The sequence below is a fragment of the Jaculus jaculus genome, chromosome 14 (assembly GCF_020740685.1).
Source record: "Jaculus jaculus isolate mJacJac1 chromosome 14, mJacJac1.mat.Y.cur, whole genome shotgun sequence".
Taxonomy (NCBI): domain Eukaryota; kingdom Metazoa; phylum Chordata; class Mammalia; order Rodentia; family Dipodidae; genus Jaculus; species Jaculus jaculus.
Window position 1 is genome coordinate 31,879,584 of NC_059115.1, and position 19,754 is coordinate 31,899,337.

Here is a 19,754-nt window from a genome sequence, read left to right on the forward strand (position 1 = left end):
CCTGTGACGGAGGAGCACAGACTGCTTCCAGGTCTGAGTGTTCCCATGCCAGAGTTTGGGTTGCTTTAGTGCTTGGTGCCTCAGTGTCACTCCTAGCTCACACACAGGAAGCTTTGGTGCATTACCATTTGAGAGATTGGGCTACTTTAACGCAACAGCCACACAGTAGTAGATCAGGCAGCTTTGACAAGTGAGAGCCAAACCCCAGGCTGCTGGGCAACTGCCTCAGTCTGCCTAAGATTCTCATTGTGCTTGAGCCAAGTCTGATCTACCCAGCTAAGTGCCCGTACACTGTGACAGACCACAACACAAAAGAAATAACATGAAAAAAATCAAATGCAAGAAAATCCAGTTAAATCACACAGTCCTACAGTGAACACCTCTAATCAAAACATTTCTATTCATTAGGATCAGGACACCAAAATGAAGCTATGAGCAATACAACCCTGACCAAGCTACTGGTAAAAGTTGTAGAAAAGCAACAAAGAAACAATAACCATGTGGATGCTGCCATCACTAAACTAGAACTAATAGATAAAGAAAATGGAAGGAGTTCAAAGAGAGATAAGAGATTTTTAGGGAGAGTGAAAAAAAAAATAAGACCTCAAAAATAGGCTGGCCATGCTAAATAAAGACATAAAGAAATGCAAAGATGAATTTCAGGAATCATCAAGAAAATCAGAAAATGATATGAAAAGGAAGCTTTCTAGAGGGATGGAAATTACACATAGAAAATTAATAGAAAATGCATACCTAATTGAACAACTCCAAAATTTTCTAGAATATCAAGAATCAGCCAAGTGGAGGAAATGCTGATCTGGATGACAAAATGGAAGAAACAGTTAGAGAGTTCAAAAATTTCACTGTTCAAATGTTTCTCTGAACAGAACATGAAGGAATTGTGGGATACACTTAAAAGTCCTAATATCAGGATCATTGGAATACCAGAAGAGGAAGTTCAAACCAAAGGCATGGAGAACTTATTTAACAAAATTATTGAAGAAAACTTCTTCAGTCCCTTAAAAGAAAGGCCCATCAAGATACAAGAAGCCAACAGAGTGCTCGTTTTGGCAGCACATATACTAAAATTAGAATGATACAGACAAGATTATTATTGCCCCTGTGCAAGGATGACACACAAATTCGTGAAGTGTTTCATATTTTCTATTAGGAAGTTTGAACACATTTACTTTTTCAATCTGTATTAGTGTGATGGGTTCATTGAGGAGATTAATCTGCTCTGAGTTTAGTTTTTTTTTTTTTTTAAATTTAGTTATTTATTTATTTGAGAGTGACAGAGAGAAAGACAGATAGAGGGAGAGAGAGAATGGGTGCGCCAGGGCTTCCAGCCTCTGCAAACGAACTCCAGACGCGTGCGCCCCCTTGTGCATCTGGCTAACGTGGGACCTGGGGAACCGAGCCTCGAACCGGGGTCCTTAGGCTTCACAGGCAAGCGCTTAACCGCTAAGCCTTCTCTCCAGCCCTGAGTTTAGTTTTGATATATGGTATATGTCCAGGAAATTATCCATCTCCTCCACATTATCCAGTTTTGTAGAGTAGAGGTTTTTTAAATAAATCCTGATGATTCTCCCAATTTCTCTTATGTCTGTTGTGATCTCTCCTTTTTCACTTTCAATTTTGTTAAATTAAAGCTTCGTAATAGCTAAGAGCTGGAATCAATGAAGATGTCCATCACTGGAAGAATGAATAACTAAGATTTGGTATATCTACACAATGGAATTATATACAGCAGCAAGAAAAAAAATGACACAGTGAAATTTGAGGAAAAATGGTTGAACCTGGAACAGATCATTCTCAGTTAACTTACCCAATCACAGAAAAAAAAAAAATCGCCAAATAGTCTCACTTATCTGCAGCACCTAACCTGAATCTGCTCAAGATGCCTTACATACCCAGTAATAAGTATCTCGTGAACTAGACAATAAGATGGATGGGGAGGGAGGAGAGGGCAATGGAGGGTTGGGAAACACAAATCTAGACCCAAACAGCAATAGTACCATAAAATTTTACTCCCTAAAATTTTGCAGAAGAGGGGGCGGAAAGAATGTCAGAGTCACATGTTGAGTCATGATTTGCAGAGATATTTATCATACCAATAACTGGGGGCTAACGCCACAATGCACGACCCATTTTCATTAACAAGGAGGGTCTAATGGGAAGGGGTAAATCACAGATGAGCCTAAATAATGGTACCAAACTGCCTGTATTTACTGAAAAGAAAACTAATAAATTAAATTAAAAAAAAAATTTACTCCCTAAAAGGCAGACCAAATGGCTGAACCTTCAACAGGGCCTTAGAGGGAACACCAGAACCACAAGACACAGAGGAGGGTATGATGAAGACCAACCTATATCTACAGCTTCCATCCCTCCATCTCCCTTCCTCTCTTCTCTCCAATTCTTGTATATCAGTTATCTTTTTCTTTCTTTTCTTAGTGGGCACTGACCTGCAACAACCAGCACCAGCATGTGGCTTTCATGCACAATGAGCTTTTGATCAGAAAGACCTACAAGGTTTCCTAAATGAAAGACAGATTTCTGTCCAAGTACTGCTGAATACACTATATGAGGTAGACATGTAAAATGGAATGGTATGGCTGGAAGCTGGAAGAAGATCAGTCCCCAGACAGTCAGCGTGTCTCATGCCAGAAGGTGCTACATGGGAGATTGGAGGAAAATGACCAATAGCTGTTGAAGCATCTAACCTACTTAGCAGCAAATAACCTGTTGTGATGTCCACACAAGTGCAATAGTGGCACACAGCCATGGAGGGGAACCAACTGCTCTTGATTCAACTAACTGTTCCCCTCATTGGTATGGGACTCATAGCTGGAGCTGGGCAACAAGTCAGAACCATATCCAAACATAAGTCCACTCTCTATTATCAAGCTACTATCAATCGTGGGCTACAAGAGGGCCTATACCTATTAAATTCTCTATAAAAAAAAGTAAAGGCTATACCATTTGTCCAGGTGCTAACTTACTCTCTGTTGGAGAATCTGCTTCTCTTTTTCAGATAGATGTAGATCCTAAAGAGTGGAAATTTGTAAGAAATATCAGTGCCTCAGTGTCACTCCTAGCTCGAACACAGGAAAGCAATACTTTAAGCTCCACAATACTAGCTATTGTTTCTGAGGCTGTCATTATCAGATAAGCTATTTGGTACCCACTTTGCATTAAAAACAAGCAAGATGCTTTGAAGTAAGAGTTCTGATGTTGAAAAGCAGTACTGTTGCTATATTTCTATGTATATGGAAGTATATTATGTTTTCAAAATATTCACTAATACCTATTTTGCCCATCCCCAACTAGCCAAAGATACTCTGGATCCCCATCTCCCACAAGCTTCAAAGTGCTTTAAAGTAATAGAGTTATAAGTCAAGTAAGATAAAAACAAGACACGATTTTAAATGGAAAATATTTTGTCTTGACCAATTTAAGATAGTAAATCCTATAAAATCAAACAAGGTAAATACTTCCTTTTCTTCACATTTCCACATAATCTTCACTCACACTTCAAAGAACTGAGCTGGTAACAATTCTGCCTCACAGGAGATGGATCCACATTCAGTCATTCCTCATGTTGGCCACCTGGAAGATTATTCTGGTGGTTTTGAAGAAATGGCTGTGTTGCTATCTGTGATGGTTGCTAAATAAATTAGATTTCTATGTAGTACGTGCTGATACTGCATGCACTCATTTGCTCGGCCCTTGTTCTGATACCCCACAGCGGATTAGCTGGTCATTCCCTGCCGGGAGCCGCTGGACAATGTCCTAATTGATCTTCAGTGTGCTTATTTCTGCCCCCATCATTATTTCCAGTGTGAGGTTGTCCTGGACCACTTTGACCTTTCCTTCAGTAAAGCCATGGTACTGCGTTCAGGCTCAGCCAGCTGGCAGGTCTGGCAAGGTCACAGCGGCTTCCCTCGCCCGGCTCCCCGGGGGAAGTGTCTGCATCCCCTGAGCTGCAGGCCCGGGCACTCTAGGATGTAGTTGGCCCTTGGGAAAGCCTGAGCATCTCGCTGATATCCGGTATTCGCTGGCTAAGTAGCCTTCCGCAGGGACTCGCGACTCTATCTCCTCGGCTGGCTTCTCTATGGTCGACTTCTCGCCTTTGTCGAGTTTCCTCGGGGGGACGCTCTGGCGGGTTGCCTTCACAGTCCCTGCTGGGCACCAGCTAAGAAGTCACAGAAGCGCTACCAGAGCCCAGTCCGCTAGACCCCTGAAGGTCTGTGCCGAGAACCAGGATGTCGGCCGTGAGGGGCCGCCTCTCTCCATACCAGTTTTCTTAATTGCTGTCTTGATTTCCTATTTATTAATTTCAGCTCTGATTTTAGTTAATTCATTCTGGCTAGAATTATTAGGGTTAATTCTCCAATGCCTTTTGATGGATTTTTATGTTTTTAATTGGATATCTCTCTCTTTGTTATGAAGCCATTTAGATTTTCCCCTTAAAATTGCCTTCATTGTGTCCCATAAGTTTTGGTATGTTATGTTTAGGTTACCTTTAAGTACTAGATATTTTACAAGTTCTTCTTTGATTTCTTGCATTACCCATTCACTGTTGAATGTACATTAGGCATTGTAATAGAAGTACATAATAATGAACTTCAAAGTTGTTAAATTCATTGTCCAATGTAAAAAAAGCAACTTTTCCAATTCATGTGCATTGGCTTAGTTTCCATAATGAATATTACTAATAAAAAATCTTGCTCATGTTTTATATTGAAGATGAAAGAAGTCGGGCTGGAAAGATGGCTTAGAGGTTAAGCTCTTGCCTGTGAAGCCTAAGGACCCCGATTCGAGGCTCGATTCCCCAGGACCCATGTTGGCCAGATGCACAAGGGGGCGCATGCGTTTGGAGTTCGTTTGCGGAGGCTGGAGGCCCTCGCAGGCCCATTCTCTCTCTTCTCTCCCTGTCTGCCTCTTTCTCTCACTGTCGCTGTCAAATAAATAAAAATAATAATAATAATAATAATGATAATTTTTTAAAGATGAAATAAGTCTTTCTTTAACCAAAGTTTGAGAATATTGGAATGGAATTTAATTACACAATAACAACTAGATATAAAGTGGACCAAATATATTATCAAAACTAGGTAACTTAAATTCACATTACAAATGAGTATACTTTCATATCAGAGTCTTATATATAGTTCTGAGGTAGTGGAACAAACCAATTTACATTGCTTATTTCAAACAATATGGTACTAGGCAATCATTATGTTACTTAGAAATTTACACCTAAAATGAAATCACTAATAAGGCAAGAGATGTACATAAAAAGGATACAAATTGGAAAGAGATTTGGTTATCATTATTTTCAGATGATATGATATGATATGAAAGGGCCCAAAAGACTCTACCAGTAAAATGTTAGAGCTGATCAATACATGTAGCTATGTAGGATTCAAAATGAACACACAGAAATCAGTAGCATTCCTATTTGTTATCATTAACAACAAACACAGATGGTGAGATCAGAAAAGAGTCCATTCACAATTGCATCAAAAAAAATTTTTTTAATTACCTTGGAATAACTTAACAAAGGAAGTGAAGGATCTCAACAATAAAAACTTTAAAACACTCAGGTGAGAAATTGCAGAAGACACCAGAAATAGAAAGACTTCCCTTTTTTGGATTTGAAGAATCCATATAGTGAAAATGGCAAGCTTACCAAAAGTAATCTTCACATTTGAGGCTGGCGTGGTGGCGCACGCCTTTAATCCCAGCAATCAGGAGACAGAGGTAGGAGTATTGCCGTGAGTTCAGGGCAGGCCTGAGCCAACCTGTCTTAAAAACAAAACAAGAGCTGGAGAAATGGCTTAGCAGATAAAGCACTTGCTTTCAAAGCCAAAAGACCTATGTTCAATCTGGAGTTTGTCTGCAGAGGCTAGAGGCCCTGGCATACCCATTCTCTCTCTTCTGTCTCTCTTCTCTCTCTCCCTCTCTATGTTTGCAATAAATAGATTAAAAAATTTTTAAATGCCATAATTGAATTAATAGCTAGAAGACATATTTCTCCCAGCCCAACAAATTACACTTGAAGCATGAAACTACTTCTCTGCTCTATTTATTTCTATATCTAGCTTATAGTTTAGGTCCAAACAAGGAAAGATATGTTGAAAACATGTTTGTCACACCAAAAAAATAAATAAATAAAATGACCAATGTATAAAAATTTGTATCACTCCAGACAAAATATAGATAAAATTCCTCTACATTTAAGAACGTGACTAGAGCAAAGCAGAGGTTTCATCACATAAGAAAAACAATTCTTAACATGACAACAGGAAATGATTATATCAAAATTACTTACAATGTGGTACAGTGCCTGTATTAGGCCCTAGGTTCAATCCCCAACACACAAAAACACCTTCAATTATAGTCATCATTAATCTTTCACTATTTAGCAATGCTAGTATGAAAATGAAAAGCCCAGAAGTTATAAACCATACTTATATTATTATAAGAGCTAATACCAAGCAAAATAAGATGTCCACTACCATTTGAAGTTACTTAATATATGCATGTTTTTAAATCCAATTGCCTGATACACATTTCTGGAGATTTTTAAAATTTTTTTTTAGTTTTGTAATCAAAATACAGTCAGTTTGGTACCATTATTAGGCTCATCCATGACCTAGCACCTCCCCATTGGTCCCTCCTTGTTGAGGTATATGGGTCATGCATTATGGAGTTAGCCCACATTTATGGGTAAGATTAATGTCTCTGCATGTGGCTCTAACATTCTTTCTGCTCCTTCTTCCACAATATTTCCCTGAGCCATGTTGGGTTCATTTTTGGTCTGCTTCAGTGCTGAGGTGTTGAGGGCCTCTGACGCTCTGACTCTCTGATTTGGTAGGAGTTGATTTTTCTCTGTGTTGGTCTCCTTCGCTCTTGTGCTGGTATCCAGATCATCAGGAAAACAGCATCCTTGCTTGTTTCGCCAATTTTTCTTAGTTTCAGCCGGGGCTCTTTTGAGGCATGATGTTGTGGCTCTCTCCTTAGGCTGTACATCTATCTGAAAAAGAGAAGCAGATTCTCCAATGGAGAGAGTGTATCAGGATTAATGAGATAACCCTTACTTTTTTTAATATACAAAATTTAATAGGTGTAGGCCATCTTGTAGCCCATGATTGACGGTAGCTTGATATTGGAGAGTGGGCTAATGTTTGGATATGGTTCTGATATGTTTTCCAGCTCCAGCTATGGATCCCATATTACTGAAGGGATCACTTAGCCAAATCAAGAGCAGTTGGTTCCTCACCATGGCTGTGCCACTATTGCACTTGGGTGGGCATCACAACAGGTTATTTGCTGCTAAGTAGCTAAGTTAGGTACGTAGCAGATTTTACTGGTCCATTCCATTTCAGACCGGGTCTGGCCCTTTCATTCTAGTTCTGACAGGCTTTTAGCAGTTCATACCATTTTTTACCACTTCAGAATGGTTCAAACTGGTTCAAACCGGTTCATTCTGTTTCAGGCTGGTCCAAACTGGTGCAGACCATTTCATTGAGGTTCAAACCACTTCATTCCAGTGCAGATCAGATCATCTCGGCTCTGAAGTTTTTCTTTTTTTTTTTTCAGTTCATACCAGTTCAGACCGGTCCATTCCAATTCTGATGGGTTCATTCTGGCTCTGACTAGTTTTTACTGGTTCAAATGGTTTTCACAGGATTAGAAGGATTCACTTGGCTGTGACCAGTTTTTGCCAGTTCTAACAGGTTTTTACCAGTTTATTCTGGTTCAGAACAATTCATTCTGTCTCTGACCATTTTTTACCAGTTCAGACCGGTTCATTGCTGTTCAGACTGGTTCACTTTGGCTCTGACCAGCTATCAGACCACTTCATTCCTATTCAGACCAGTTCATTCCGGTTCTGACTTGTTCAATCTGGCTCTGACTGGTTTGTACCAGTTCAAACCAATTTATACCACTTCACACCAGCTCAGACCAGATCATTCAGATTATGAAACTACAAAAAGAGACACTGTGTTGTATGAAATCCAATAAATTCGAATCTGTCACATTCATCACACACACTGGGAAAACAGTCAATTCCCAGGCAATTTCTTCCCTGTCATAAATGAAAGCTTCAAAAGGAAAAGTTCATTGACGTCGCTTGATATTAATGATTAACTACATTGTCTTTCTATGATAGTGTAAGATTGTGATGAAAGAATTGATTGCATTATGATTAGCTGAACTGTAAACCTAAATACATGAGCGAAACTGAAGCAATCAAACATCAAAAACAAAGCAGTGTCCTTTCCCATCCCAGTGTTTTAGAAATTTAACACACTCCCAATGAAACAACCTTTTTTTCTTTTTAGTGTTTCAAGGCAGGGTCTCACTCTAGCCCAGGCTGACATGGAATTCACTATGGAGTCTCAGGGTGGCCTCAAACTCACCACGATCCTCCTACCTCTTCCGAGTGCTGGAATTAAAGGAGTGCACCACCACGCCCTGCCAAATGAAACAATCTTACATATTCATTTCCAATCACACAGTCTCGTTCAATCATTATTAGAGTTAACTCTGGAAACTACAGCAAGAATGAAAGAAGTTAACAGAAACACATTTTTTGTAAAGAGTACAAAGCCAAGAAGTACAAAGTTGTAGTAATCTGTGCTAAGACACATTAAAACAAGTGAACTCGCATATGCTGATTTCAAACTGTACAATGTTCTGCAGTTATTCTATTACTTACCTAAGAAAACTGCAACCAGAATGAGAGGAAGTTACAGAGATATTATGTTGTATGAAATCCAATGAAGTTCAAAGTTGTTACATTCCAATTATGACCATTCATACGTACTGCAAAAAAACTCAGTCAATTTGCGGGCAATTTCTTTTCTGTCATAAGTGAAAGCTTCTAAAGGGAAAGTTCATTGATTATGCCTAATATAATGATGAAGTCTTTCTATGCGTTGGCTCATGCCTTTCATCCCAGCACTCAGGAGGCAGAGGTAGGAGGATCGCCATGAGTTCAAGGCCACTACAGACTTAATTCCAGGTCAGCCTTGACCAGAGTGAGACCCTACCTCAAAAAACAAAAATTACAATGTCTTTCTATGATAGTGTAAAATTGTCATGAAGCAACTGTACAATAACTAGCTGAATACTAAACCTAAATACGTGAGCGAAAATGAAGCAATCAAATGTTTAAAACAAAGCAGAGTCCTTTCCCGTCCCAGTGTTTTAGTAACTTAAGATTTCTTAAGTTACTAAATGAAACTCTCTTACATATTCATTCCCAATCGCAGAGTCTCGGGTAATCATTATTAGAGTTAACTCTTGAAACCACAGTGCAAATAAAAAGAAGTTAACAAGAAACACATTGTTTTAACGAGTATAAAGCAGAGAAGTACAAACTTGCTGTAGTAATCTATGCTAGGACACATTAAAAAAGTGAACTTGTAGTACTAATTTCAAACCATACAATATTCTACAGTTAATTCATATTTGTTCTGTAAATATTCTTTTACTTATCTTAGAAAATTTTAACTAGAAAGAAGAGATGTTACAAAGAGAGACATTGTGTTGTAAGAAATCAAATGAAGTTCAAAGCACGTATATTCCTTGAAAATACTGTAAAAGAACTCCTTCATGGGCTGGAGAGATGGCTTAGAAGTTAAGCGCTTGCCTGTGAAGCCTAAGGACCCCGGTTCAAGGCTCAGTTCCCCAGGTCCCACGTTAGCCAGATGCACAAGGGGGCGCACGTGTCTGGAGTTCGTTTGCAGAGGCTGGAAGCCCTGGAGCGCCCATGCTCTCTCTCTCCCTCTATCTGTCTTTCTCTCTGTGTCTGTCGCTCTCGAAATAAATAAATAAATAAATAATTTAAAAAAAAAAAAAGAACTCCTTCAATTAGCTCGCAATTTCTTCCCCGTCATATGTGAAAGTTTTTAAAGGAAGTCTCATTGATGTTAATTGATAAACTACAACGTCTTGCTATGAATGTGAGAGGTTGTTGTGTAGGAATAGATTGCACTGTAACTAGCGCAATAGTAAATTTAAATACGAGAGTGAAACTGAGGCAATCTAAAAATCTAAAAGAAAACAGAGTCCGTTCATTTCAGAGTGTTTTAGAAGGTGAAGACATGCCAAGTGAAACAAACCTACACATTCATTTCCTATCACAAATTCTAACACTATCAGTATTACACTTAACTCTGTAAACTAAGAAGAAATGAAAAGAAGATAGCAACATAAACATTATGTCAACTAGCACAAAGCAAAGAAGTACATAGATTGTGCTGCAACCAGAAGAGATGTTACGACCAGAGACATTGCATTATTAGAAATCAAATGAAGTTGAAAACTGTTACATTCATCATGCAGGTAGTGTGAAAACACAGTCAATACGCAGCCGTGTCACATGTGAAAGAGCCCATAGAACATCTTATTGCTGTTGATTGATATTAATGATTTATTACAATGACTTTCTATGAATGTGTGAGAATGTTGTGTAGGACTAGATTGCACAACTAGCTGAATAGTAAAGCTAAATACAAGAGCAAAACTGAGACAAGCTAACTTGTAAAACAAAACAGTATTCCTTCACATCCCAGTATTTGAGAAAGTTAAGACACACCAAATGAAACAAATGTACAGATTCATTTCCTATCACTTCCTCTGGGGCAATCAGTATTACAGTTAGCTATGAAAACTAAACAGAAATTAAAAGAAGTAAGCAATAAAAACATTGAGTTAACTAGTATAAAGGAAAGAAGTACAAAGTTGTTGTAGTAATTAAAACAAGTGAACTTGTAATACTGCTTTGAAATCATAGTGTTCAGTAGCTATTCTGTTACTTGTCTAGAAAATTGCAACTGGAATAAAAAGTTATAAGCACACAGATTACGTTGTAAGAAAACAAAAGACGTTCAAAGCGCTGATATTCCTCTTACATACTGCAACAAAACCCAGTCAATTTGCTTGCAATTTCTTTTCCTTCTAATGTGAAAACTTTTAAAGGAAATCTCATTGCCATTGATTGAAATTAATGATAAACTACAATGTCTGTCTATGAATGTGAGAGATTGTCACATAAGGATAGTTTGCACAATAACTAGCTCAAGAGTAAATCCAAATACAATAGTGAAAGTGAGGCAGTCTAATTTCTAAAGAAAACAGTGTCCATACATTTCAGAATGTTTTTGAAGGTGTAGACTAGCCAAATGAAACAAACTTAATATTCTTTTCCTGTCACAAAATTTCGTGCAATTAGTATTATATGTAACTCTGTAAACTAAACAGAAATGAAAAGAACTAAGCAACAGAAATATTGGGTTAACTAGTAAAAAGTAAAGAATTACAATATAATTGTAGTATTCTATGGTAGGACGCAGTAAAAGAAATGAACTTCTAATACCACTTTGAAATCATAGAATGTTCTGTATCTATTCTGTTACTTATCTTAGAAAATTACAACCAGAAAGAAGAGATGTTACAAGCAGAGACATTGTGTTTTAAGAAATCAAATGAAGTTCAAAGAGGTTACAATCATACATGCTGCGAAAAAACGCAATTCCCAATTTCTTCTGTGTATTATGTGCAAGATTCCATAGAACATCTCATTGATATTGACATTTATGATTTGCTAAAATGCCTTTTTGAGAATGCAATTTCTCCCGCAACACATGTGAAAGATTCCATAGACTATCTCATTGAGTTTGAGTGATATTAATGATTTACTACAATGCATTTCCATGAAAGTGTGAGACTGTCATGTATAGATTCCACCACAAATGTCTAACTAGTAATGCTAAATACAGAGTGACATGGTGACAATGTAACCTCAAAAACAAGTGTCATTCCCATCCCAGTGTTTCAGAAAGTTAAGACACACCAAATGAACCAATGACATATTCGTTTCTTATCACACAGTCTCGGGAGATCACTCTGAAAACTAAACAGTAATGAAAAGAGGTAAGCAACAGAAACATAGTGTTAACTAGCACAAAGCAATGAACTACATATTTGTGTAGTATTCTATGCTAGAACTCATTAAAACAAATGAACATAGTAAACAGCTTTGTGTTCCATAATAACCGCCGAAAATCACAACCAGAAAGAAAAGATGTTACAGAGACATTGTTTTGTTCGAAAACAAATGAACTACAAACTATTCCATTTATTGCACATGCTGCGAGAGAATGCCTACCATGCGCATGCAATTTCTCCTGAAACACATGTGAAAGATTCCATAGAATATCTCATTGACGTTGAGTGATATTCATTAGAAGTACTACAATGTATTTCCATGAATGTGTGAGATTGTCATGTATACATTCCAACACAACTTGCTGAATAGTAATGCTAAATAAAAGAGCAAAATGGAGACAATGTAACTTGTAAAACAAAACAGTGTAGTTAACATCCCAATGTTTCAGAAAGTTTAGACATGCCAAGTGAAGCCAACGACATATTAGTTTCTTATCACACAATCTCGGGTGATCCGTATTACAGTTAACTCTGAAAACAATAATGAAAAGAAGTAAGCAACAGAAACATTGTGTTAGCTAGCACAAAGCGAAGAACTATATATTTGTTGTAGTATTCTGTGCTAGGACTCATTAAAACAAATGATTTTGTTAATCCGCTTTGAAAACAGTGTGTTCCTCAGCTATTCTACTACCAATCTCAGAAAATTTCAACAAGAAAGATGTTTCAAACAGATATTGCGTTGTACGAAATCAATTGAACTTCAAAGCTGTTCAATACATTGCACATGCTCTTAGAAAACGCCGACTATTCGCAAGCAATTTCTCTGGCAACACATGTCAAAGATTCCATAGTATATCCAGTTGAGGTTGAGTGATAATGATTTACTACACTGTATTTCCATGAATGTGTGAGATTGTCATGTATACATTCCAACACAACTGGCTGAATTGTAATGCTAAATACAAGAGTGAATGGAGACAATGTAACTTTACTACCATAGACAGAGAAATAAAGACATTCCATGACAAAAGCAGGTTAAAGGAGTATTTGAAAACAAAACCAGCTCTACAGAAAATATTTGATAGAATCCTCCATGCTGGAGAAAATGAAAAGCACACATATAAGGAACATAGAAAAACAAGCAATACACAAATACTAGTTAACACAAGAGAGCACAGATAGAACCGGAACCACAAAAAAAAAATGGCAAACATAATTACACACCTTTCAATAATATCTCTTTTTTAAATATATTTTTTAATTTTTATTTATTTATTTATTTGAGAGTGACAGACACAGAGAGAAAGACAGATAGAGGGAGAGAGAGAGAGAATGGGCGCGCCAGGGCTTCCAGCCTCTGCAAACGAATTCCAGATGCATGCGCCCCCTTGTGCATCTGGCTAACGTGGGACCTGGGGAACCGAGCCTCGAACCGGGGTCCTTAGGCTTCACAGGCAAGCGCTTAACCGCTAAGCCATCTATCTCTCCAGCCCTCAATAATATCTCTTAATATCAACAGCCTCAATGACCCAACGAAAAGACATAGGTTTGTAGACTGGATTAAAAAGCAGGATCCTACTATGTAGTCTCAGGATAACCTCAAACTCTCTGCAATCCTCCTACCTCTGCCTCCCCGAGTGCTGGCATTAAAGATGTGCCACCATGCCCAGCTCCATTGTATTTTCTTTTTGACAAATGTTTGGTACATCTGGGGATGGGTTGTTACTAGATTCGACAGGTCAGATATCAAAGTGAGTGAAGAACTCTGGAATCCCGAACACATGGGTCCCGAAGGAAGTCTGCATGAAGTACAAGGAAGTTCCTGACTGGTGAAGGCGATAGTGGGTGGCTGCCTGTGTCCCATGAGGGAACCAGTGGCCAGAGGGCTGGGGCAGCTCCTTGACAGTCCCCATTGGCGCTGCGGTTATTTGAATAAAGGGGAAGTAGGGGGCCAGCCCATCTTCAAAGTCAGCTTCCAGGGCCAGGTCATCATTGTCCTGCACCATTTCCATAAAGTGCTCCTGAGGGACTTCTGGTGAATCCTGCAAGGCTGCCTGCTGGTGGCGACTCCTCCTTCTCTGGCTCCTTCTCTCTGTCCTCTGCCTCTCTTCCCTGGTCCTTCTTTGGCCACTTCTCTCTGTCTTCCCTCCCCTAGGGTGGCTTCTGGAGTGGCGTCTTTCTGGTCTGTGTGCAGCCGGGGCTGCCTCTGGCTCTGCATTTGCTGGGGCCTCAATATGCATGGGTCTTTACATAGGCGATGGGTTTCCTGGGTTGCCCTGGCCCTGGTGGCCCATCCGCTTTCACGGGATCTTGGTTCTCCACAACAGAAGTGTCTGGCTTTCTGATTTGCTCATCTTCATTAAAAGTTGTCCCACACAGCCACCTCCAAAGCCTTCTTCCCTCCATGAGGAACGCAACGAACTTTTTAAACCACTTTGATATCATAGTGTTCTGCAGCTATTGTGTGACTTAGCCTCCTAAATTGCAACTGGAATGAAAAGAAGTTACAGAGACATTGCATTGTAAGAAATCAAATGAGGTTCAAAGCGATTATATTTGCATACATACTGCAAAAAACTCAGTCAATTCACAAGCAATTCCTTCCCTGTAATATGTGAAAGCTTTTAAAGAAAATCTCATTGATGTTGGTTGATATTAATGATAAACTACAAAGTCTTTCTATGAATGTGTGAGAATGTCACGTAGGAATAGATTGCATCATATCTAGCTCAATAGTAAAGGTAAGTCCAAGAGGGAACCTGAGGCAATCTAACTTCTAAAGAAAAACAATGTCTGTTCACATCACAGTTATTTAGAATGTTAAGACATGCCAACTGAAACTAACTTACATATTCATTTCCTATCACAAGCTCTCGGGCTATCAGTATTACAGTTAACCCTGAAAACAAAAAAAAGAAGCAAGCAACAGAAACATTGTGTTAACCAGTACAAAGTAATGAAGTACAAAGTTGCAGTATTCTATGCTAGGACTCATTAAAACAAATGAACTTGCATATACTGCTTTGAAACAATAGAGTGTTTTGCAGTAATTCTATTACTTATCTTAGAAATTTGTAACCGGAATGAAAAGAAGATACAGAGACATTGCGTTGTAAGAAATCAAAGGAAGTTATAAGCGCTTATATTCCTTGTACATACTGCGGAAAAAAAAGTCAATTTGCAAACAATTTCTTCCCCATTATATGTGAAAGCTTCTGTAAGAAATTTCATTGATGTTGATTTGATATTAATGATTAACAACAATGTCTTTCTATGAATGTGTGAGATTGTCAGTAGGAAGAGATTTCACCATAACTAGCTCAATAGTAAAATTAATTAAAAAAGCAAAACTGAGGCATTCTGTCTTCTAAAAGAAAACAATATCCATTCATGTCCCAGTGTTTTAGGCTGTGAAGACACGACAAATGAAACCAACTTACACATTCATTTCCTATCACAAACTCTTGGGCAGTTACAGTTAACTCTGAAAACTAAGCAGAAATAAAAAGAACTAACCAATAGAAACATTATTTTAACTAGTACAAAGCAAAGAAGTACAAAGTTGTGTCAACGTATGCTAGGATGCATTAAAACAAATGATATTGTAATACCGGTTATAGTATTCTGCAGTCATTCTGTATCTTAGAAAATTGCAACTGGGAGACTTCAGGTTAAGATGCGATATAGTTACACGCCAAAGCAGCCTAGGGGGGAAATGACAAAAAAAGAACTCAGCAAAATACACACTTTTACTAAAAAGTGAAGTATGTAGGAAATTGAAGCAGCAGAAGAGATCCAGAGCATACAGAACCTGCACAGGCCGGCAAAAGTGGCCCTGGCAACTCTGCCAACCGTGGCGGCGGCAGAGCACTAGAAAGCCACCAGACTCTGCTCCAGCAGCAGAAAAAGCCTGGTGCAGGGAGCTTCCACTCACAGCGGAGCTCTCCGCAATTCAGGAAACATGAAGGGAGAGCAGCAGTGAACAACGGAGAAGCAGACCACGAGGTAGAAGAACACGTGGAACAGCGAGAGCCAGAGCAGCTGCGGCTCCCTCCCCTCCTCCACCACCTGAGCTCAGCTCCAATGAACAGAGCAGCGGTCCCGGGACCCTGCCAAGCCATCTTGAGTGGACAGCGGGACCTAAGCAGGAGCAGAGTCCCGCAGAAACATCAGCGGCTGCAGCACCGATAACAGTGGCCCCAGTAGCAGCAGATCCAGTAGCAGCCGCAGTGGCAGACCCAGCAGCAGCATCTTCAGTGACAGCAGTGGCAGTGGACCCAGCAGCATCTTCAGCAGCAGCGGTGGCTCCAGCAGTGGCGGCTCCAGCAGCAACAGCAGAGGCAGCAGCAGTGGCAGATCCTGCAGCAGCAGCCTCAGCAGCAGTGGGCAACAGACCCAACAGAGGAAGCTTTAGCAGCAGCAGTTCCAGCAGCAGGTGTGCTGATCTGCAGGGCCACAGTTGCCAGGATCGGTTTGCCCCACAAGAAAAGCCAGTGCCCAGCTCCAGAAATCAGTACAGTGACCCAATGATGCAGGCAGCAAATTGATTGAGACCAAAATCATCCAAGGTAACTGGAATTGCACCAAGGAAGGGTCTCACTTGACCACAAGCTGATGTAACCCTCAAAAGACCAGAAATCTTAACGTCTTTGTTGATAGAGGATCTGGTTGTTACAGTAACTACTCTTACATACGTACTTAAGGCTGGTTTTGATTGAATGTGTACAGTTTAGTTAACTTTTAGAATCTACCAGTGTTTTATTCCACACAGCCTACTTGAATACTCCCATAGCAGGGAAACAAAACCCCTAGGAACACCTTTATAGATACTCTGAGAGTCTTAAGCGTCACACCTAACACCTTAAGCTCCTACCCTGAAGATATATAGCACCAAATCAATTGATACAGCTAAGAACACCCAGTTACCTAGGAAATCCAAGCATTAACTTAATCCAAAATGCAAAAATATATACATTATAACACAAGAAACACTAAAAAGCAAGACAATATAAATCCACCTAACAGTATTAATGCATCAGAAATGACCTCCAGTGAGAACGAGTTAGAGGAGATGCATGAGAAAGAGTTCAAAAGAATGATTGTAAATATGTTCAAAGATATCAGAGAACGAATCAAAAGAGTCAAAGAAGAACTCAAAGAGGAAATCAAAGTAATCAAAGAAGATGCAGGACACCAATGTCATGAAATAAAGAAGGCAATACAAGACATAAATAAGGAAATAGATATAATAAAGAAAAACCAGTCAGAATTACTAGCAATGAAGAACACAGTTAATGAAATAAAAACTAGAAAATCTCACCATACAATGGATAAAGGACAGAACAGAATATCTAAGCTAGAAGACCGGGAGGCAGATCTAATAACAAAGAGAAAGACAAATGTATAGAAAAGTATGAGTGGGAATTTTAAGATATTCGGGACACTATGAAAAGATCACATATAAGAATTCAGGGCATAGTAAAAGGAGAAGAATTCTACTCCAAAGGCATAGTAGGCATCTTCAACAAAATTATAGAAGAAAACTTCCCCCAAATTGGGAAAGAGGTGCCAATGCCGATACAGGAAGCCTTTAGAACACCAGCCAGACAAAACCTGGAAAGAACCTCTCCTCACCTTATTATAATCAATTTAAAAAAACTTCCGAACACACGAAACAAAGAAAAAATATTGAAATCCGTTAGACAGAAAAATCAAGTTACCTACAAAAGCAAGCCCATCAGGATTACAGCATAATATTAAACACAAAAGTTAAAAGTCAGAAGAGCTTGGAGTGATATATTCCAAGTTCTGAAAGATAACAACTGTCAACCTAGGTTACTTTATCCTGCAAAGCTATCCATTCAAATAGACGGAGAAACAAGGATATTCCATGACAAAAGCAGGTTAAAGGAGTATTTGAAGAGAAAACCAGCATTACAGAAAATACTTGACAGGATCCTCCATGCTGAAGAAAAGCAAAAGTACACATATAAAGAACCAAAAAAAAAAAAAAAAAGAAGCAATACTCAAATACTAGTTAACACAAGAGAGCACAGGTAGAACCAGAACCACACACACAAAAAAAGGCAAACATAAATACACACTTTTCAATAATACCTCTTAATATCAATGGCCTCAATGCCACAATGAAAAGAAAGATTTGCAGACTGGGTTAAAAAGTTGTATCCTACAACTTTTCTCACCTTTCTACAAAGAAGTCATTATCTTAGGGTGAAAGGTTGGAAGACAGTGTTTCAAGCAAATGTACTTAGAAAACAAGGGTTGCTATCCTAGTATCTGACAAGGTACACTTTAGTCCAACATTAGTCAAGAAAGATAAGGAAGGTCACTTTATCTTGATTAAGGCCACACTCCAACAGGAGGACATTACAATCCTAAACATATATGCACCTGACAGAGGGGCTCCCAAATTCATCAAACAAACAATATAAGAACTAAGGTCACAGATAACACCAAACACAGTGGTAGTGGGTGACTTTAACACCCCACTCTCATCAATTGACAGGTCATCCCGGGAAAAAATAAACAGACAGGCATCAGGACTAAATGAGGTCATACAAGGAATAGACCTAACAGGACATTTCATCCAAAGGCTGCAGAATTCTTTTCAGCAGCACATGGAATATTCTCTAAAATAGACCATATATTAGGACACAAAGCAAATCTTTACAAATAGAGGAAAATTGAAATAATTCCTTGCATTCTATCTGACCACAATGGAATCAAACTACAAATCAATAGCAAGAAAGGCCATAGAGCATACACAAAATCATGGAAATTAAACAATACATTACTAAGTGATGAATGGGTCAATGAAGAAATCAAGACAGAAATCAAAAAATTTACAGAGTCAAATGATAAGAACCCAACATACCCAAATCTCTGGGACACGATGAAGGCAGCCCTAAGAGGTAAATTTATAGCTTTAACTTCCTATATTAAGAAATTTGAAAGGTCGCAAGTAAACAACTTAATGCTTCACCTTAAAGCCTTGGAAAAATAAGAACATGGCAAACCAAAATCAGCAGACAGGAAGAAATAATAAAGACTGGAGTAGAAATTAATGAAATAGGAACTAAAAAAAAAAAATTCCAAAGAATCAATGAAACAAAGAGTTGGTTCTTTGAAAGGGTAAACAAGATTGATAAACCCTTAGCAAATCTGAGAAAAAAGAGAAAAGAGACACAAATTAATAAAATTAGAGATGAGGCTAGAAGCCCCGGTGTGCCCATTCTCTCTCTTTCTGCCTCTTTCTCTTTCTGTCACTCTCAAGTAAATAAATAAAAATAAACAAAAAAATAAAAATAAAACTCAGAATATTAACATCTGAAAAAAAATTAGAGATGAGAAAAATAACAACACAACAGATATCAGAGAAATTTAAAAATATATAGGGACATACCATAAAAGCATATATTCCACAAAGTATGAAAATCTGAAAGATATGAGTGATTTCCTTGATTTATATGACCTACCTAACATAAATCAAGATGAGATTAATCACTTAAATAGACCTTAACAAGTATGGAGATCCTAAAAGTTATCAAAAATCTCCCAACTAGCCGGGCTTGGTGGTGCACACATTTAATCCCAGCACTTGGGAGGCAGAGGTAGGAGGATCGCTGTGAGTTCAAGGCCACCCTGAAACTCCATACTGAATTCCAGGTCAGACTTGGCTAGAGTGAGACCCTATCTCAAAAAAAAAAAAAAAAAAAAAAAATCTCCCAACTAAAACACGCCCAGGCCCAGATGGATTCACT

General features: G+C 38.6%; 1 non-coding gene across 1 annotated transcript; it reads left to right on the forward strand.

Moving 5' to 3' along the window:
- The first annotated feature begins 1,058 nt into the window (after nucleotides 1-1,058).
- Nucleotides 1,059-1,165, forward strand: LOC123454894. Its single transcript, XR_006633549.1, has one exon. It is a non-coding gene; the product is annotated as a U6 spliceosomal RNA (small nuclear RNA).
- Nucleotides 1,166-19,754: the final 18,589 nt, after the last annotated feature.